The sequence below is a fragment of the Tursiops truncatus genome, chromosome 15, assembly GCF_011762595.2.
Source record: "Tursiops truncatus isolate mTurTru1 chromosome 15, mTurTru1.mat.Y, whole genome shotgun sequence".
Classification (NCBI taxonomy): Eukaryota; Metazoa; Chordata; class Mammalia; order Artiodactyla; family Delphinidae; genus Tursiops; species Tursiops truncatus.
In genome coordinates, this window is record NC_047048.1 from 78,489,971 (window position 1) to 78,512,284 (window position 22,314).

The following is a 22,314-nucleotide window of genomic DNA, read 5'->3' on the forward strand; positions in this document are numbered from 1 at the left end:
TGTGCCATTAAGAAAAGCTGTCTGGGCTTCCCTGGTGGCGCAGTGGTTGGGAGTCCGTCAGCTGGTGCCGGGGACATGGGTTCGTGCCCCGGTCCAGGAAGATCCCACGTGCCGCGGAGTGGCTGGGCCCGTGAGCCATGGCCGCTGAGCCTGCGCGTCCGGAGCCTGTGCTCTGCAACGGGAGAGGCCACAACAGTGAGAGGCCTGCGTACCGCAAAAAAAAAACAAAAAAAAATTACTGTATAAGGAAGAATGCTGTATCTTATGGGTGATTTAAGGGGTAATTTAGGGTTATTTTTTTCTGTGCTCTAGATTAGTACTATCCCAAAGAAATATAATGTAAACAATTTATGTAATTTTATATTTTCTAGGAGAAAATAAAAAACAGTAAAAATAAGTAAAATCAATTTTAATGATCTATTTTATTACATTATTACATAAAATTAATGTTAAATATTAATAATTAAATTAACCATATGAAATTAAATATACTAAATTAAAAATATTTATTTGATTTGATTTAACTCAGTATATTCAGTGTAGCATAATTTCAACAAGCAATCACAATAAAAATTATCGAAATAGTTTACATTCTTTTTTTTTCATACTAAGCCTTTAGAATCCAGTTTGTATGTATTTTACATGTACAGCACCTCTCAGGTTGGACTGGCCACTGATCAACTGCTCAGTAGCCATATGTGGCTAGTGGGTACCATTTTGGAGAGTGTAACTGAAAACTTTAGACTCTAACCTCAGTTTAATAGGAAGGAAGGGGCTTCCCTGGTGGCGCAGTGGTTGAGAGTCCACCTGCCGATGCAGGGGACGCGGGTTCGTGCCCAGGTCTGGGAAGATCCCACATGCCGCGGAGCGGCTGGGCCCGTGAGCCATGGCCACTGGGCCTGCGCGTCCGGAGCCTGTGCTCCGCAGCGGGAGAGGCCGCGACAGTGAGAGGTCCGCGTACCGCAAGAAAAAAAAAAAAAAAATAGGAAAGAAGGCTTTAGGCAGTGGTTCTCTGGATTCATGTTACATTCATCTGGGAAATATTTTATAATAACAATGCTTGGGCCTTACTTCTGATCTATTAATTATCGTCTTTGGTGCTCCTGGAGGTTAGACAGGAGTACTTTAATTTCTCTCAGTGGTTATAATTGGGCAGACAGTGCTTAGAAACCTTGCAACAGAATGAGGTCATTTAAAGAAAAAGTCCCAAAGAGGGGCTTCACAAGGAGTTTGTATGCATGGTTTGTTTTAAGGAAATCTTTTTCAAGAACCTCCATGTTCATTTGTTCTCTTTCCTACAACTGCGAAGGTGCCTTGATTAAAGTATCATGCTCATCCTCCTTTCTTGTTTCTCTTTTAAAATGGCCTTCTTCCCAGTTTACCAAAGAAAGGTCTGTCTCAACCAGAATCTTACTCTTGTGTATTGCCCTGAAGACTAAATTTCCACAGTTCTTAAAAAACAAACGAATAAAAGGGATAAAGACAAAGTGGGAAAATTGGGTACAAGGGAAGCAGCCTTTAATCAAGTCAGGGCAAAGCACCCTCACCCTGTGTCCAGCCGTCCATCCATCTCATTAAAGAGATGCACTTGTAATAAATTTCCTACTAACATTTGCCAGACATATATATTGTTTGGCTTGGTCATGAGTTAATAATAATTGTAGTTACAAATCAATTGAGTGAAACATTTTAATGCCACAGGGCTTATGGTTATAGGAAACGTAATCAAAAGTTTAACATTTTAGTTTGCCTTACATATCTTTGTTGCAGAGAAGTAGGTTGATATTTTTAAGCATAAAAATATCTTATTATTATTATTTTTTTGCGGTACGTGGGCCTCTCACTGCTGTGGCCTCTCCTGTAGCAGAGCACAGGCTCCGGACGTGCAGGCTCAGCGGCCATGGCTCACAGGCCCAGCCGCTCCGCGGCATGTGGGATCTTCCCGGACCAGGTCAGGAACCCGCGTCCCCTGCATCAGCAGGCGGACTCTCAACCACTGCGCCACCAGGGAAGCCCCAAATATCTTATCTTAGAATAAAATTCTACGGTAGATGTGGAATAGCAAAACAATTTCAAGGGAAAAGGCAAGCCATTTAAAATTTCTGACTGCTGGAGGAACATACTTGTTCTTTTATTTCTGAAACGGATGCCTGTGGGTGTCAAGTTGGAATGATATTTATGTTCCTTCACATAAATATAAAGAGTGATCTTACTTTTTAAGAGTCGGTGCTTTCAATATTACAGAAATTGCATCCTTTTCAACTTAAGATGAAAAGATGTAGGTGTTAGCTTAATATGTCATGGTAGATAGAGATTTTCAAAAATGAAGAAGGTTAGGGAACAAAAAGCAATTGAAGACCATGGTTTAGTACACCTGCCGACCAGGATTTGAATCAGAGTTCTTTCACCTCCTACATAAATGACCTTTGCCAAGTTGTTTATCCTCCTGAAACCTCAGTTTCTTTGTCTGTAAAAAGGGAATAATATTACCTACTTTCATTATATTGGTGTGGGGGGTGAAATATGCTATAAACTGACATGTAATAAGTGCTGAAAATTGATGTCTTTCCCTATCTTACTAATAATTGTTGGAATGAGTGGAAGAAATGGTGCCAGTTATCATTGTAAAACCCACGAGAAACTCACACAAGCTTCCCAAGAACAGTTCCAAATCTTGTCAACTCTACCCACCCCTAGCTACTGGCATGCTGGTGTATAACAAGTGTCCAATAAAACAAGTTGGATTGACAAGGACTAGAAAATAACTCATCTTAAAGATTAATTCAACTGAAGATCCATCTACCATAGACCGTCCGTGGTCTCTTCTTCACACTCAACATCACTGATGTGGTTTGCAAATCTGAGTAAAAGATCAGATCAGAGTTTCTTGTAGGCCCAGAAGATATTGTCGTTCCTAAGAAGGAGGGTCCTGGAACCTCCAGGATGTCTGCTTCTGGCTGAGAGTTGTGGATCTCTTTCTGATGACTGAATTTTCTCTTGACTTAGGGGTCCCCTCTCACTTCTTGGCTTATCTTGTAATTTTTTAAATTGTGTTTGGGATCCTGAACCTAGAAGAACAGTGGAGGCTGAAAGAGAATGCCCTTTCCTTCCTCAGTCAGCTAATGTGAACTGTTTCATCAGTTGGATCAAATCAGGGGTTGAGCAGATTTGGGGAAAGTTTCTGACTTTAATCATTTAACAACATCTTAGATGTGAAATATCTGGAATCAGAGTACCTTTGCTTTTTTTAAGAAAATGTGATAAAATACAAATAACATAAAATTTACCATCTTAACTATTTTTAAGCGTACAGTTTGGTAGTGTTAAGGATACTCTCATTGCTGTGCAACCAGTCTCCTGAACTCTCCTTATCTTGAAAAACTGAAACTCTACCCATTAAACAATAACTCCCCAGTTCCCCACCCCACCCCTGGCCCCTAATAATCATTCTACTTTCCGTCTCTAAGATTTTGACTCCTCTAGGTATCTCATATGTGTAGAATCATACAGTATTTGCCTTTTTTGTGACTAGCTTATTTCACTTAGTATAACATCCTCAAGGCTCATCCATGTTGTAGCATGTGTCAGAATTTCCTTCCTTTTTAAGGCTGAATAATATCCCATTGTACATATTATACCCCATTGTGTTTATCCATTCATCTGTTGATGGATACTTGTGTTACTTCCACCTTTAGGCTACTGTGAATAATGCTTCTATGAATGTGGGTACACAAATATCTCTTCAAGTTCCTGCTTTCGATTCTTTTGGATATGTATTTGGATATATATATACCTAGAAGGGAAATTGTTGGATCATATGGTAATTCTGTTTTTAATTTTTTGAGGAACCTCCATAATGCTTTCCACTGTGGCTGCACCACTTTACATTCCCACCAGCAGTGCACGGATGTTCCAATTTCTCCACATCCTTGCTATCTTCTCTTTGTTCGGTAGTAACCATCCTAATAAGTGTGAGGTGGCTTCTTTGCTTTTGAGCCTGGCGCTCAACTTCTTGGACAGCCCGAGTGCTGATATCTGTGATCTTATCAGAAGTTGAGTTCAGTTAAACTCAGTTCACCTCGGGGTTCAAACACTTTGAAGCTGAGTTTAAGCCCCTCCTGAGTAGAACACAACCAAGTACCACGTGAATTCTACACCTTGAATCCGGTAGACCTCGAAAATACTAGACATTCTGAAATGAAAGCATCCTTGCTTACCTAGGAGGAGTTTATCCCTCTGGATTTTTTACTTCTAGATTTCTTAGTGTCCACACCTCTTCGATGGCTTTAAGTAAAAGTATGACTTTTTTCTTTGTGTAGGCAGTGATTTCTTTTGGATTGGCATAAAAGTCATCCCTAGTCTTCTCTGTTTTTGATTTGGTCTTGTGCGTTTGAATGTAACAAATCATTTTAAATTAGCTTAGAGAAAAAAAGTGAATTTGTGATAGGTGGTAAAAAATTAATAAAGAGACATTTGAATTCAATAGAGTTGGGAGACCTGAGGGGGAGTTCTCATGCTCTGTGACGATAACAGAGCCCAGCAGGAAGAAGAAAGATTCCTCTCCTTTTTTGGCAAGGACTCAGCCAGTGAAAACCATGGGCTCTTTGTTTACAGCCCTCCAAACTTCCTTTCACTCCCTACAGAAGCATTCTCCTTCTCGTGCCCTCCAGGGACTTGCACATGACTTGCCATGGTTGCAGACCCCGAACTGCAAATTCTCTTCTGATCCTGAATATACCCATCTTTCCTGGAGAAATATCTGGCAGTCTGTTTGCTTCATGTCAACAAATAACATTCACCTGCCTCAGACTTCAAGAGAAAAGGTAAAGCCATGTCTCCTGAGGAACAAGAATCAGGAACCAGAAGCCCATCGGGAAACAGGAAGGATGCTTGTCTCTCGTTCTCCTTCTTCTTATTGTTACATGTCTGATAGCTGTGCGTTTTGGCTTCATTTCCTTCTTTTAGTTTTCTTTGCTTCTTTTTACACAAAGAGAGATGGCTGCCCTCGCCCTGTCATTTCCGGCTCTTGCCTTGAAATTGACCAGCATTCCAAGGCCCTATTCCAGATTCTCAAGAGGGAGAATCTGGTAGGTACAACTTTGATGTGGGGTCTACTCCTGGACCAGTTGGCTGTTGCCAGGAGATCAGGCTCTTTGATTATAAATCTGGCCACAGTGATTCACTCCTTTGGTTACATGGCTCTTCACAGAGACGGGGGGTATGACATGTGCCATCCAGATATTCCAAAAGGTGATTTGAAAATAGCCCTCTAACCCACTTAGCTCCAATCACACACCCCCTAGAAAGGGTCTTAGTGTAAAGTCTTTTTTGGACATTATTGCAGGAAGTAGTGATACATGCCTGTGAAATGTCTGACATCAATTAGCGTACATATTAAATGTCGATCTTATTTTCAAAAACTAATTTGGAACTGCCCAGCCAGTGATCTCCTCCAATAGCAAAACACACTTCTTACTAATTTTATTATACAATCAGAAAGCGATTCTCATTTATTGCCTAATGGTTAGATAATTAGACTTGAGTAGCGGTAGTCTCCTCCTGTGTGTGCTTGTTGAAGTTTATATTTTTCACAGATTGATTTTTAATTAAGAAAAATGTTGAAGATCTACATTAAATTATTATTATGGGTATCTTATTAGGGCCTCAGGGACAGAGAACAAAGTAGGCAGGGATGGTGGGATGAATGGGGAGTGAGTGAGAGATATTCCTTCAAAGTCTCAACTTAAGTTTTAAGTTTGGGAGGATCCATTTAATAATTTAGTAATAAAGAAGTTATTCTTTTTTAATGTCTAGATGTGGCTTTTATCCTTAGCTCATTCAATGGCATTCTACATAGGGATGAGATAGAGGGCCCCATCTTCTCAGTGATATGAACATGAATTACTCACCTGTCTTTCTTCTCTCAAAATACTTGGCAATATTGAGTCTATGGGGGCAGTAACTAGCTTAGTGGCACCCTAATAAGCTTCTACACAAGAGAGAAGAGATTTATGCCCACTCATGTTAGCAGCAAAATAATATGTCCATTCGGTCAGATCCTTCTGGGATTGGGAAGTTTCCTCTTGGAATCTGGAATGCCCCATAAATCAACATAAAGCCCGAAGTACTGAGGTCACTACAGAATTATTGGGAAAACATAGTGTTTAGATATAATGAAACACAGACCACATGCAAGTCTATGAAATGCAGCCCCCATAGTTCAGCAGTTACAAGCCCAGAGTGCAATCTCCTCGATGACAGTTTCCAAGATGAAGAGCTGTATAACTTAACAGTGTACTAAATATATCGAAGATATAGAATTGATCTATGGCCCACTGAGGCCCTTTGACTACTCACTTATGTCAGCACCGCTGATGAATTATGTGTCTGTGGGTTCTTCATGAATATAAATCCCAATCTCTCTGGTATAGTTATATGTGGTTAGATCATTTATGTGATGATATTTCCCATGTGCTGAAGGGAAAAAGCAGACACTTTGCAGTGTTTAAAAAACATGAACAGTTTTCTGGCACCAAGAAAATTATCAAGGGCCCAGAAAAACACAAAGTGCCTTCCAACTCCTGCTATCATACAATATGTCAACTTAAACCCTAACAATGATTTTATTTCAGATTTTATTTGCCTTCCCTGCTTCTCACCTTCTGCATCATTTCTTGTTAAATGTAAGGGAAAAAAGTGGTAGTCTTAAGATAGTTTGCTAACAGTCTTTATTTGGAGCACCCTAGCTTATCAGGGTAGATCATTTGGGCTCCAAATTAATTACTTAGTTTCTCTTTTCTGGTTTTAAAAAAATGGTATTAAGGGCTTCCCTGGTGGCGCAGTGGTTGAGAGTCCGCCTGCCGATGCAGGGGACACAGGTTCGTGTCCCGGTCTGGGAAGATCCCACATGCCGTGGAGCGGCTAGGCCCGTGAGCCATGGCCGCTGAGCCTGCGCGTCCGGAGCCTGTGCGCCGCAGCGGGAGAGGCCACAACAGTGAGAGGCCCGCGTACTGCAAAAAAAAAAAAAAAAAGGTATTAGTAAGGATCTGTATTGGTCAGCACTTGCCAGAGAAATAGAACCAGTGGGAGCAGATTATAGATGGATGATAGGTAGATAGATAGATAGATAGATGATAGATAGATAGATAGAGATTTATTTTAAGTAATTGGCTTACATGATTATGAAGTCTGTAAGTCTGAAATTTGTACAGCAGGCTGCAAATTCTAGGCTGATGTCTTGAGTCTTGAGGCAGAACTTCTTCTGCAGGGAAACCTCAGTTTTGCTCTTAACCTTTCAACTGGATGAGGTTCACTCAGATTATCAAAGATAATGTCCTTTGCTTGAAGTCAACTGATTGGAAATGTTAACCACGTCTACAAAATATCTTCATAGCAACACTTAGATTAATCTTTCATTGAATAACTGGGAACTATGGCACAGCTAAGTTGACACATGAAACTGACCACCATGGGATATTTTGGTTGTAAGTCACAAGACAGCTAATAAAACTGCCTTCATAATAATGGCTAACATACACTGAGGTTAGTTACATGACAGGCACTGTTCTAACACTTTATATGTGTCATGTCATCCTGAGGTCTTGCAGCTAGTAATGACAGAGGGGGGACTTGAAATTAACCATCTAACTCCAGAGGTTGGACTTTGAACCGCTGTGCTATATCGACGTTAATTATTTCAAAAAAGAATTTGTTGAATGATGTATCTGGATAATGAAGGGATAGTTCTGGCTTCAGGCATGGCTGGATCCAGGGCTCAAAGGATGTGATTAGAACTTCATCTCTTTCTCCATCTGCTTTGGCTTCATTCTCAAGAAGGTCTTCTTTAAGTGACAGTTCCAGGTTTATATTGGCTGAGCTCAATAACTGGAGATGGAGGAGAGAAAAGAGAACTTCCCTTTCTCAATAGTTCAAACAGAAGTTCTGGGGTGACTCTGAGATACTTGCTTGGGTCATGCAAGTATCATGACCTTAACCAAGACTCATCCCTTAACCAATCCACAAGTTCAGGAGAATGGAATATACTGATGGACCAGGCCTGGGCCCTTGTCCTACATGTGAGCTGAGCAGTGGGGCACTGATACCACCTGAATCACTTAGGATGAGTGTGGAAGAGCTCGTTCCTCAGGAAAAATCAGGGTGTCAAAGTCAGAAGAGGAAATAGTCTACTGTCACTGTGACTTCTCATTGCTCCCCATCAAGCTGTGCCTTCTGACAGCTGTCCCTCTGCATTTGCCATTTCCCCCACCAAGAGTGATTTTCCCGGACACATCATCATCTTCTTGCAAGCACTGACTCACATTTCCCCTCTTTAGTGAAGCTTACGCCACGCTTGCATTCATTGGGGGAGTCATTCCTTCATTAATTAACTCATAAGTACCTGTTATATTCCATGCCCTGGGAAGTGCTGAGAACACTGGGAAATCAGGTAGACCTGACCCCTTTGCTCATGAAGGTCATCTTCTCTCTGTCACTTGATTATGAGCCTGTCAAGAGGAGTGTCTATGCCTGGTTCATCTTTGTATCTCTAGAACATACAGTGTAGTCCCAAAGAAGAGGTAAAAGCATAGGGTCTTGAGTCAGACTTGGATTCCAGTCCAGTTTTGCTCTGTGAACTTTGGTGAGTTGCTGAACTTCTCTGTGCTTGAATGTCCTCATCGCTACAATGGGGATAACAATTCCTATCTTGTTAGATGATTTTGAATATTCAGTAAGTTAATGTATGTGAAGTGAGTGTCACTGCATCATATCATAAACACTCAAAATAATAGACAGCCATATTATAATAAATGTTCAATATATGGTTCAGTGAATACCTGGTTAAATCAACTACATTATTGTCATGGTGCCACTTCCCTTGAGGTGGGAAGGAAACAGCTTCCATGGCACTGCTTTCTTTCAAAGTGTAAGTCCTGAATTTTAACACAAAGGTTAAAAAAAAAAAACTAGGGGCTTCCCTGGTGGCGCAGTGGTTGGGAGTCCGCCTGCCAATGCGGGGGATGCGGGTTCGTGCCCCGGTCCGGGAAGATCCCACGTGCCGCGGAGCGGCTGGGCCCGTGAGCCATGGCCACTGAGCCTGCGCGTCCGGAGCCTGTGCTCCACAACGGGAGAGGCCACAGTGGTGAGAGGCCCGCGTACCGAAAAAAAAAAAAAACTAAAAATGTTATAATAACACTATAATTTAAAGACATTAAGTCTTTTCCCCATAATCAACTTCTTTAACAAAAGATGATTGCAGCTTAGGTGAGTTTGATGGGAAATCTCATGGTACTTCCCCAACCAGATTCATTCCTTAGAACAAGTTTTCCTTCATTAACAGAGTCAGGATTCGTGACTCCTTTTGAGAGTAGGTAAGGAAGCAAAGTTTAATATTTTCTCCCTCAAGCAATGTAATGATTAATGGAATGTTTAACTGCCTTCTCATATTATTAACCCATTTACCAAGGACACAGTACCATCCTTTTAATACGATTTCCCACTAAATGACGCATGCTGCCCGACATCTGGAGACTTGGATTCAAATGTGAGCCGAAGTTACAAATAAAAGAGGATTTAATTGTCTCCGTTTAGCCCATATCAGCAAATTCATCAAAGAGTTGACACTGCCTCTGGGGTGGAGGAGGCTGAGGTATCCCTAGTCGAGGCCAGAGGGGAGGTTTGTGAACTGCGCGGAGGAGAGAGGAAAAGAGAAAGTTGCTTGGCATAAGGAGATGAATGCAGAGATGTTCATTGCCGCCGTGTATCAGAGCTGAAAAAGTGAAGCAGCCTAATTTTCCGTCAACGGGGTGACTGATACATAACCTGCGGTTTATTCATGCAGTGGATTACGCCTCGGCAGAACTGCATGAATTCTACATTTATAACAAGGATAAATTTCAACAGCATAATGTTGAGCCAAAAAAAAAGGTTTACCATTTATCTGTGTTTTCAAAGAACAGGAGACTATATAATATGTTGCTTAAGGATATATTATAAGGAAATATATGTGCGTGTGTGTATATATGTACATACATGTATGTATTTGTGTGTGTGTACATATGTATATGTATATATATGTCTGTATATATGTGTATATATATATTAAAGTCTAAAAATATATAGAGTAATTATCTCAGGAAGGAGGCAGAGAAAAGGTGTAAGAAATAAACTTAAGTCAAATCTATAATTTATTTTCTTTAAAAGAGAAAGATAAAAAGAGCTAAAGAAAATGTAAAAATCTATTAACTATGATTAAATCTTGGTGGTATGTGTCGTGTCGCAAAATTATTTTCTGAATGCTTAACCTGTTTATAATTAAAACTTTAAAAAGGAGCAGAAATTTGCAGGAGAATTCTGTGAATGTTGGAAGACTAACACCCACTATCATTTCAGAACTTCTGAAGAGTAGACCGTTTACTCCCCAACTTAATAATAATTGCAGTCGTAACATGAACGAATGTTCTGTAAACTACTGAATTTTACATCAGCCTTAAAAATAATTTCTGGCCCAGCAGGGATTAGAAATTAGGAGTAATCGTAAAGAAAAGCAGCTGGTGGTTCTAAAATACCTCATTGCTCCTATGTTTAGTTAGAAGGCCCTGTCTGGAGGGAGAAGTCCTTAAATTTCAGAGTTCTTTCAGACACCTCCCTTTTTCACCCCTGCTTCAGTATCCTGCTTGGCAAATGCATTTCTAAATCTTGATGTTCCTCAGAATGGTTAGTACTCCTAGTGTTTTAGTTAGTGAGGGCTGCCATAATAAAGTACTGCAAACTGGGTGGCTTAAACAACAGAAATTAATTTTCTCATGCTTCTGGAGGCTGGAACTCTGAGATCACGGTGGCTGCAGGATTCGTTTCGTCTGAGGCCTCTCTCCTTTGCAGACAGCCGTCTTCTCCCCGTGGCCCTCCCTCTGTGTGTGTCTGTGTCCTACTCTCCTCTTCTTATAAGAATACCATCATATTGGATTAAAGCCCACTCTAATGACCTTATTTTTACTTAATCATCTCTCTAAAGACCCTATCTCCAAATACAGTCACATTCTGAGGTACTGGGGGTTACCACTTCAACATACGAATTTTAGGGGGACACAATTCAGCCCGTAACATCTAGATTTCTAGATTTTTTTCTCCTTTTCATTCTACTGTCCCATCTCACGCCTTTTCTTCCTTGCTTCCTATTTCTCTCTCTTTCCATCCAGTTTGTTTTGAGGCTCAGTTTGTTTCCCTAAAACTCTGCTTTGATTATGTAAGTGATCCAAGGCTTGGGTCTAAAGTTAGTTTTCACTTTCAGTACTGTCTTCATCTCAGATGAATTTTGGGGGTTGGCATTATGCCTTTTTTAATGCCATTTACTAACCTATAAAATAGAATAATAATAGTTCCTACATAATAAGTTAGTAAATGCACCACGGATGGTTTACAAAATTCTTTTTAGATGAAGTGTTTAATTTTAATTTTTTAAAAAACTTCCCTTATGATGAGACCTTTGTTTTCCTTTCATAGTGGTGATTCAGAATTTCCCTCATAAATAAGCTAGTAGTTATTGAAAATGACTCAAGACTTTCTGTGATGGTGAATTTTATGGGTCAACTTAACTGGGCCAGAAGGTGCCCAGATGTTTGGTCAAACATTATTCTGCTGTGTCTGTGAGGGTGTTTCAGGATGAGATGAACATTTGAATCAATAGACTGAGTAAAGCAGATGGCCCTCGGCAACGTGGATGGACCTCATCAATCTGTTAAAGGCCTGAATAAAACAAAAAAGCAAAAGAGAATTATCTCTCTCTGCCTGACTCTTTTTGAGCTGGGACATCAGTCTTCTCTCGCCTTTGGACTCAGACTCGAACTGGAGTGCACACCATCGGCTCCCCTGGTTCTAAGGCCTTAGGACTTGGACTAGAACTATAGCATCAGCTCCCCTGGGCCTCCAGCTTGCTGGGCTTCTCAGCCTCCATAATTGTGTGAGCCAATTCCATACAGTATATATATTATATATAATATTCCTTGTAATAAGATAGATAGATCTCCTATTGATTCTATTTCTCTAGGGAACCCAGACTAATACACCTTCCATCCTGCAATATTATCATGAGGATAATTTCTAAAGTGCTTTTGTCTTTATCTCAAATGAATATGTTGATTGTTTAACAAATTAGGAAATGTAGAAAAGCAGAAGAGGAAGTAAAAATTACTTATATTTCCACCTTCACAAGCAATTAGAGTTAACATTTTAGAGTGTGCCCATCCAATTATTTTTTCTGTCTATCATCTATTTATCTGTCTTGTGTTGAATAGTGTTGCCCCCAAATTCACGTCCACTGGAACCTCAGAATGTGACCTTATTTGGACGTAGTCTTTGCAGAGGACTTCATTACTTAAGATGAGGTCATGCTGATGAAGATCAGCCCCAAGTTCCATGCATGTGATGTCCTTATAAGAGTAAGAGAAGGCACACAGAGAGAATACTGTGTGAAGATGAAGCCAGAGACTGGACTGATGCATCTACAAACCACGGAGCACCAAGGATTGCCAAGGCAACCCCCAGAAGCCAGGACAGAAGCAACTGATTCTCCCTCAGAGCCTCCAGAGGAAAACAGCCTTGCTGACACCTGACTTCATACTTCTGGCCTCCAGAACTGTGAGAGAATACATTTCTGTTGTTTTAAGCCAGTTGTTTTACCCAGTTTGTAGTAATTTATCGAATGTTACGGCAGCCACAGGAAATCATCCATACATACAGATTTTAAAACTGAGAATGAGATTATATTCTATAGGGTATATTGTTTTGTAGCTTATTTATTTTGGTTAAGATATTTAAATCGTATTTGTATGTTATTTAATATTCTTCTGTAATGTTATTTTTAATTTCAGTTCTCTTATTTTATTTATCAGTCTCCTATTATGGTTTTGGATTATTAGGTTTTCCTCAGATTTTCATCATTAAATATACTGCAGTCATGTATCTTCTCATCACTAAATACTTGAGATAAATATTCATAGAGTTTCCTGAGGATAAAGTGTTGGATGTTAGATTCTCATAAGAACTAAGTATGGAGGGACCTTGTCTGTCTTGTTTCCCACCACATCCATCACATAGTGCTAGACACATAGTAAGAAAATTGCCCATTTCTTTAGACCTGCTGGGTAAAATAAAATTGAAAGGGTTTGCTCATTTTTACAGCTTTGGGAACATATTGCCAAACTGTATATCAGATAAGTTTTCAAGTGTCAAACTAAGGGAATAATGTTTTTCCTATGTGAACTCTTGCAGTCTAATTCTAGCGATCGTATCTGTTCTATCCCAAAGTCCTCTCATATGCAATAATTACTTTATGAGTGTGGAAGTTGTTTGATAGACAAGCCTCCTGATTTAGTTATTTTAGGCTATCCATGATGTCATCCATTGTTTTGATTTTGTATTTTCTCGTCGGGCACAAACCATACCTCAAACGGTTCAATTAGCTCGGATTCAGAAGGTAGGCATAGGAGGTAGATATCAACAACTTGGCACTTGTTTTGATTTGAGTCATACTTGTGTTTTAAAATGATTATGTATCATGATTCAGTGACTATTTCTGTGTGTTATCAGAAACATTAGTAAGAGAGGCAAGAAAATGTGTGCTAATAAGGATGAATTCATCACCAACCACTGAAAACTACTTGCAGTGATTTTCACTTTTTTCCCCAAATAGCAGATGGCTTAATTCCTTCAACCAGCTGCTGAGAAAAGAAATATTTGAATGTTAAGGAGCATACATTTTTTCCCCTTGTAGCACATACAACAAGAAAGTTTTGGTGCATATATATATATATACTATATATATAGTATATATATATATGACATATATATAGTATATATATATAGTATATATATAGTATATCATATATACAATGAGTGTGTGTGTGTGTGTGTGTGTGTGTATATATATATATATATATATATATATATATATATATATATATATAGTAAATTATCAGGTAAAATAAAACCTAATCAGCAAAGCCCAAGTCTGGACAAAATTCTTTGTAATTTTTTAGTGGTTGATCTATGAATTGCAATATATATGTATGCATATAACTTTCAACAGTCTACTTAGAATCAATTTTTACCACCTCACATGAAATACAGAAACCATACACGTTTACGTTAAGTTGCCTTGTGCATAACATTTACATACACTGAAAACTCTTATCAGACAGCGTTACCGTTTTTGCTCTCATCATTCAAATGTATTTTAGAGAGCCTGAGAGGAAAAGAATAGTCTGTTATATCGACCTAAATATTTACCATTTCTGTTTCTTTTTCTACAAAAATACATTTTATTTTATTTTTTTATTTGGCTGTGCCGCGCAGCTTGGGGAATCTTAGTTCCCCGACCAGGGATCGAACCCAGGCCCCGGCAGTTAAAGCACCGAGTCCTTTCACTGGACCACCAGGGACTTACATTTTAAATAGATGTTAGAAGATAGGGGGAAGTTAATAGAGGTACCCGCTCAAATGATCTGGAACAAATATTAAAAGCTTTTATCGCTCAGGGTTTTTAGTTGCAAGCAACGGAAATCATCACTTATTTGTTTTAACAGAGAAGGGTTTATTAGGAGATAGTGGGTAGCTTACAGTTTCCCTAGAGGAGACAAATAAACAAGCTTGGAGATTATGCAGCCAAAAACAATGCCCCAGACTAGTCCTTTGGAGACATAGCTCTCATAGTTGCTTGGGTAGGGATACCATAGTTTATACCGTCAGTGTCACCTCTGGTGGCCCTGGGATGCTGCTGCTAAAACAACCTGTTGGTGGCCCTTGGAGAATGGATGTAACTACTACTCTTTAGCTTACTTGCCTTCCTTGTGTTACTAACACCTTCCTTATACGCCTATTTTGATTCAAAGTCTGGGGTGGATCTGTCTAAGTCAGAGCTTAGAACATGTGTCCGAGGATGTCTTAGTTGCAACAGAATCTTGGAAAGAACGTATTTGGCATTTTCCATTTCTATAATGAAAAGAAAGCTCTGAATCATAAGGTAGGAATATTCCCCAAACAGAAATGAAAGCTAAAAAAAAAAAGACGAACTCCATTAGATTCAGGCTTTGAGTCACATATTTTTACTACTTACAATGTATATGGTCTCGGTACGATGAGTTTCTTTTCTACAGGTTTTTCTAAGTGTCAGTGTTCTATGAGACGGTATGTTCCACAGTGAGTCTGTCATGGTTAACTGAGACAGTGAGTGTCAAACATTTATTACAGAATCTTGCACAGAATAGGTAATTACATGTTATTATTACACACAGTCTAGTGGTATCCTAATTGTTGTTATTGATTGAGAAGTCATATCAGCAGGAAATGAAGGGCTATTTTGCAGTGATAATTATTCACTTGGTTTTGAACCTGTTGAGCTTGAGGTATCGGAAAATATAGAGGTCAAAATATATTGCAAGATGATGGTGGCCGTAGGGCTCAGAATCTTCAGAAAGCTCAAGACTAGAGATATTAAATTAATTCTCCACCCTGTGGTGGTAGATAAATATAGGGGAGAAGCTTCTGTGGAATTAAACCATTCACAACATTTTCCTTTTGTCTGAAAGGACCAGATCAACAACTAAGGAACCCCTTTACTTCCTTGATTAAGATTTAAATCCGATATTAAAGGGGAATGAAGATGATGCATATTTTATGCCTTGGCCTCTCTACTAGTTATTAATATTTTTTCATGCCCTGGGGATAAAGCAGAACCCATTATTCTAGAGGCATTTTCACAGAAGGAATAAAGCACCCAAAGCTATAATAGATTGGCTATGTACATTTATAGGCTCTACTAAGTTGTCTTAGAGATTATCACTATTTATATATATATCACATTTTGTATTATACCATCTATTAAAATATATATTATAGTCATTATATATTTATCTTACTATAGTAATATAATTAATATAATAAATATAAATATCTTATATAAATAATTATCAATATAAATTAATAATATAAATTATTTATGGTATAAATAAAAATATATATGTTTGCCTTAGATTTATGGCAGGTTATACATGAGCTTTCCTTTGGAGAGTGAAATAAAATTTTCTTTTCAAATCTATTATGTATAAAATGTGGTAATTTAAAAGAAATATCAAGTAAACAATATTACAGATAGTTTGAGATATAGCAAAAGTTCTAATGGAGATAAATATGAAATTTAGTAATGTATGAATATAGCAAAAAGCTGTGAAGACAGTGTTCACGTGACTGACATTTGGGAAAACTGAGCTATAAGGTAATGTCTAGGTCCTTATTTTTAGTTCTTGGTTATTTCTCTAAGTTCATTGTGGCAGAGCTATTCCCCACCTTCTTCCTTGGTCACAGAACCCCGTTTTTCCCTTCACCAATTAGCCAAGCCCATTAGGGGAAGCTGAGGGAAGCTTGATTGGTCTAAACCAGTTGTAATATGATGGTCTCACTCCTTTTGCTGAATGACTGGTTTTAGGCAGTAGCGTGTGACCCCATTCTACACAAAAGACACAAGGGTTAGTCTACTTGGGTGGTTCTCGTCAATTTAGAGAAGTTTTCTTATTTTCCTTTAGATATATCTACGAAAGGAAGAAATGCCAGAAACTGTGGCAGCCATCTCGAGACCTGGAACTCCAAGGCCTGAGAACCAATATCCTGAGGATGGTAAGAAACAGGCTCTAAAGATAGTTTTGGAACTCCCAATTAACCATTCCTGGAGCTGCCCTCCCTCCAGACTTCTTGTTCAGTGAAATAATAAATGCCCTACCGCGTATGCTCCTTATTTAGAGTGTTCTCTTACTTGCAGCTGAAAGCATCCCCAGTGATTCACTAATCTCCTGTCTCTTCTCGCTTCATGGTTTACCCTCCAGGAGATCATCTAGCTGTTATTCGTCTTGCTCTTCAGCATATTTCTGGCTTCCGAGCCTTTTCTCATGTGGCTTCCTCTGCCTGGAATGCCGTCCTCCTTCCTCCTGTTGCACATGGCTAGGCTCTTTGAGTACAACTCAAGAGTCGCCTTAAGAGGCTTTCGTGATTCAGGTTAGGGCAGCCCTACTCTGAGTACCCGGTACCCCCCATTGCCTTACCACAGTGGCTGTGGTTTTCTGTTTACGTGCCTGTTTTTCTCACTGGTTCTGCTCCTTGAGGATAGGAATGATGTTCTATTTTAACCTGGTGTCCCAAGATTCCCATTGCATCCATGGGCAGAGCAGACTGTTCGAAATATTTAGCCAAAATATTTCTTCCGTGAGCAGTAGTGAATAGTCACTAAGACCTTGATGTTTGGAGCCTGTGTTCCAATCCTGAGTTCATTGTGTATGTGATGTTGAACCCCAAGACTCAGTTCCCTTATTGGGAAAATGGATACAACAGTAGTATGTACCTCTTATGTATTTAAATGACATAATGATGCACATAAATTGCCTAGTTGATAATAAATTCTGTCATCATTCATAATTCATTAGCTTTCCCCCAGGTGTTTACGTATGTGCTCAGAGATATGATCAATGATTCCGTACTTTTTAATCTTCTACTTATCTCTGTATCTAGCTGTTGATGAAAGAATTAGAATCCCACAGCCCACTGACATTGTATTTTAGAACTTGAATCTCAATGTGCCTGTTATATTTGAGAAATATGCCTTGTCTAGTATCTAGGACACAAATGCATATTAGTGTGTTTAAAGTAAAGGACAAATGTTTGTGATAGTGGATGCATAATATAACCTTTTCACCATTTGATGTGAAGTCTAAATTAAGAGCACAATATCAACATGAGGTAAAATTTTTGACCTTTAATGATGCTTTGGTATCTTGATATTCTTTAGTTATCCTGAAACCTTGTGCTAATTTTAAGTGACTCTCTTTAATATATGTTCACGAATGTTTATTGAAGCAGAATTTGAAGGGGCAAAAAGGGGAAGGAAGGAAGGAGGGGAGGAAGGAAGGGAGGGAGGAAAGAAGGAAGGGAGGGAGGAAGGAAGGGAAGGGAGGGAGTGCTTACTCATCCATTTTACCTATGTTCATAAACCGCTGATTATTCTCAACCAACCACAAAGATATCGGTACTTTATACTTACTATTTGGTGCCTGAGCTGGGATAGTGCGTACGGCCTAAGCCTACTAATTCGTGCTGAACTAAGCCAGCCTGGAACATTGCTCGGAGATGACGTAGTAGTAACAGCCCATATGCATTTGTAATAATTTTCTTTGTAGTTATACCCATCATAATTGGTGGTCTTGGAAACTGACTGGTGCCTCTAATGTTTGGAGGGAGGGAAGGGAGGGAAGGGAGGGGAAGAGAAAATCTGAATCTTCATCAATAAATGAAAAGATGTTTGAATAAACAGTAAGATATCTTTATATGGAATATTATGCAAGTATTTAAAAGAATGACATAGATCTCTATAGATTCACCTTAAGGTATGTCCCTGATATGGTAAATGGCAAGTGTAAATTGCAGAGTAATGTCTCTAAGATGTGCAAAAATATTTGCTTTTGTTTGTATAATCTAAAAAAAAGATGTGTGGAAGGAAAGACACCAAACTGTGTAATAACATTGGTTACCTCAAGGAGGAAGGAGACGGACGCATTTAATGTTTTTACATGTGTCTGAGCTATTTGACTTGCTGCAGTGAGTGTTACCGAGATATAATTTGCCATAAAACTCAACCATCGAAGTGTACAATTAAAAAATGTTTAGTAAATTTTCCACACTGTGCAACTACTTCCACAATCTGGTTCTAAGACGTGGCATCATCCCACCAAAAAGCGTCGGGCCCAATCACAGTTAATCCGCATTCCCACCCTCTGCCCCAAGCAGCCCCTAATCTACTTTCTTTCTCTATAGATTTGCCTTTCCTGGATATTTCATATAAATGAAATCACACAATATATGGTCTTTTGTGTCTGGCTTCTATCACTTAGCATGTTTTTGAGGTTCATCCACATTGATGGACCACATATCAGTACTTTATTCCTTTTTACGGCCAAAGAGTATTCCATCGTTTGGATCTAGTACATTTTGTTTATCCAGTCCCTAGTTAATGGACATTTGGGTAGGGTTGCCAGATTAAAGAATGCCCAATTTTATTTGTCCCAAGTAATGGACAAATAATGGATATACTTATGCTAAATGGATATACTTATGCTAAAAAAATGTTTCCTTGTTTATCTGAAATGTGAAAGTAACCAAACATCTTGTGTTTTTACTTACTAAATGCAGCAACTTTACATTTGAAGTTTCCACTTTTTGGCTCATGTGAATGATGCTGCTGTGAACATTCCCATGCAAGTGTTTGTGTGGATGTGCATGCATTTTTGTAATTGGGGAAAAAAAAAACTTTAAAAGGTAAATAAAACCTCCCTTTCTGAATGGATGCCAGGAGCTCCAGCAATTTAAAAGTCAGTGAAGTAGCTTAAGCTCTTGTTGACGAATCTGTTGCAGAGAAAGGCACATAAAAATTGGGCTCTGCTTTAATTATATGTCCACGTGCCCTCCTGTGGCAACTGTATGCTGCCTTGCTTTATTTTATTACTTGCTGGACTGCCTGTGGTTATTTAAGAGGACCATAAAACCTGGATACCAGACTTGCTTGACATCTAAATAATCTAAGTCCAGCTCATTAAAAGCTGAGATCAATAGCTTGCTGAATACTTTAACACAGATTTCGTGTTTTTAAGTCTAGGAACATTTTGGATTTCAGGAGAGAATGAGATTTGCTATCTTGCTGTCAGAATCACTGAATAAAGCTAAAAATGACCAGCATATTCCCATCTCATGCTTTTGCCCTTCCTGTTTCCTGGGCCTGGAACACTATTGCCCTGATGGCTACATGACTCACCCTTTTATTTCATCCAGTTCTCTGTTCAAACATCCCTCATCAGAGAGGCCTTCCATAACCACCCATTCAGGCCTGCCCAGAACTTGGCCCCCCTGCCCTATCTTTCTTTCTAACTAGGTTTGATAGATTTAGCAAATAGAAATACGAGATACCTAGCTAACTTTGCATTTCAGCTAAAGACAAAAAATCATTTTTTAGTCAAAGTATGTACCATCATACTTGGGGCATGCTCTGACTAAAAATTATTTGTTGTTTATCTGACATTCACATTTAACTGGTGCCCTGAATTTTATTTGGCAACGCTATTCACAGCCATGAGTACGACCAGGCGTTATATTGATTATGATATATTTATCTGCTTATTTATTTTACTGTTGGCCTCATCCTAAGAGAGCGTGGCTGTATTCGTTTCAGAGGGTTGTCAAGACACATTACTGCAAACTCGGTGGTTGAAAACAGCAAAAATGTATCCTCTCACCGTTCTGGAGGCCACAAGTCTGAAATTAGGATGTCCGCAGGGCCATGTTCTCTCCTTAAACTCTAGAGAATCTTCCCTGGCCCCGTCCAGCTTTCGATGTCTCTTGACAGGCACTCCATGGCTTGTGGCCACGTCACTGCAGTCTTTGCCTTCCTCTTCACGTGGCCTCCTTCCCTGGATCCCTGCGTATCATTTTCTTTTCTGCCTCTTACGAGGACACCTGTCACTGGACGTGGCGCCCACCCTGATCCAGGATGATCTCATCTTGAGATCTTTAACCTAATTACATCTTCAAAGACCCTTTTCCCAAAGAGCGTCCCATTTACGGGTTTTGAGGGCATGTCTTTGCGGGAGGCCCCTGTTCAACCCACGACAGTGTCACATAGAGTCTGACAAATTTATTTTGAACGAATGAGTGGGAAAATCAGTGGAGGTGGGCGTTTTGGGTTTCGGTTTTATTCCACAGACATCTCTCCAGGACCTATCGTGTACGGAGGTTAGGAGAGAGCTGGCTATACATTCCTGTTTTCAGGTTCCCCAGGGACATTCAGGTAGAGATGTTCAAAACTTAGAGATGGAGTTTGGACTGGTAGAGTGGGTGCCCACCGCCTCTAGATGACAGCCAACGCATCCGAGCCTCTGCACGGGGACACGGCAGAAAATTCCAGGAAGGGGGCCTGAGGATGGCACTCTGGTGAGCCTCAGACACGCGAAAGAGAAACACTGGAGAGAGAGAGAAATCCACGTGCTCACATCCCTCATTTCAGTGCCAAGGGCCCGTCGCCTCCGTGTCCTCGGGCAGAGATCATCCCAACAGCCAAGAGCGTTAGCACAGGCGCTGAGAGAGTTGGCTTGTCTGAAAGCTTTACCTCCTGGTTTGGAAAAATTATGTTGACACCTGTTCAGGCCTGAGGAACCCATAATCAAACTTCCCTGCTTCCTCTTACAAACCGGAGGCCAAGTGGAATTTGAAGGCGCCTAATTACCGTGAAAACGGTACGTCTGAAATGGCTGCTAAGTTTTGCCAACGTGGCCATAGGACTAAAGGAGAAATACGGTGCAGAGTGTTATAAGAGACACTTGCTTAATTTTTGATGGAGATTCCGGAACTAATAAGAGCATCATCCCTTCCAAATGAGCCACCATGAAAGGAAATACTCCTATCTCCAGGGCTGTCTTCTTGGGAGTGTGACTTGGGCTACCACGCAGGGCCCCTGCTCAGAAGGGCCTGGTACATTACTCAGTGCTTAGTTTAATGCTCTCTTGTGACCACTGTCAAATTTTTAATACTTTTTTTAATAAAAGGAACCCTATATTTTCATTTTGCATCGGGACTCACCCCTTATGTAGTTCGTCCTGCTTATTTGAACAATGGTAGGTTTGTTCAAAATTATTTTGGTATTTCTCTTAGGGAATTGGTCTTAGAGGAGGGAGTGAGCTTTTCCGAAGAAGTGGAATTGTTAATGTGAAGAATGGTATAGAGCCAGTGGGTGGACTTCTAATTCCGGCATTGCTTCTAAGGAGCTGTCTCTCTCCTGTTGGTCTGAGTTTCCTCATCTATGATATGTGACTAACAATTTGTACCTCATGGGATTGTCGTGAAGATTGAAAAACTTGCATGTAAACGTGTAAAGCCCTGAGGTTTGTGGCTGACATAGGACGGGAAGCAGTGCATGGGTGTTGCTCTCAGGCTCACAACCTGTTGAGAGAGACCAGCTAAATAAAACCTGCAGTGACGTGAGTCCCCAGCCTTTATACAGCCAGTGTTCAGTGCTTACCTGCTGTGCCCCAGGTGAATGAGCAGATTAAATCCCTGACCTCCTAGAGCTTTCCTTAACAGTGGTGGGGGAGGGCAGCAACACAAGTGTGCCAATAAGTAAATCACAGAATTTCAGGCAGTAATGAATAGGGGGGAGGAAAGTGAAATAGCTTTAAGGGATAGGGTAGGCCTGGGGCAGGGCTTGGGGGAGCACCTCTGGGTATGGGGTTAGGA

General features: G+C 39.9%; 1 long non-coding RNA gene across 1 annotated transcript in view; it reads left to right on the plus strand.

Moving 5' to 3' along the window:
• The first annotated feature begins 12,496 nt into the window (after window positions 1-12,496).
• LOC141276619 (uncharacterized) overlaps window positions 12,497-22,314 on the plus strand; it is a 50,988-nt gene continuing 41,170 nt past the window's right edge. The window contains exons 1-2 of the long non-coding RNA XR_012326516.1: window positions 12,497-12,633; window positions 16,575-16,665. This is a non-coding gene — a long non-coding RNA (uncharacterized lncRNA). The remainder of the gene's footprint in view (window positions 12,634-16,574; window positions 16,666-22,314) is intronic.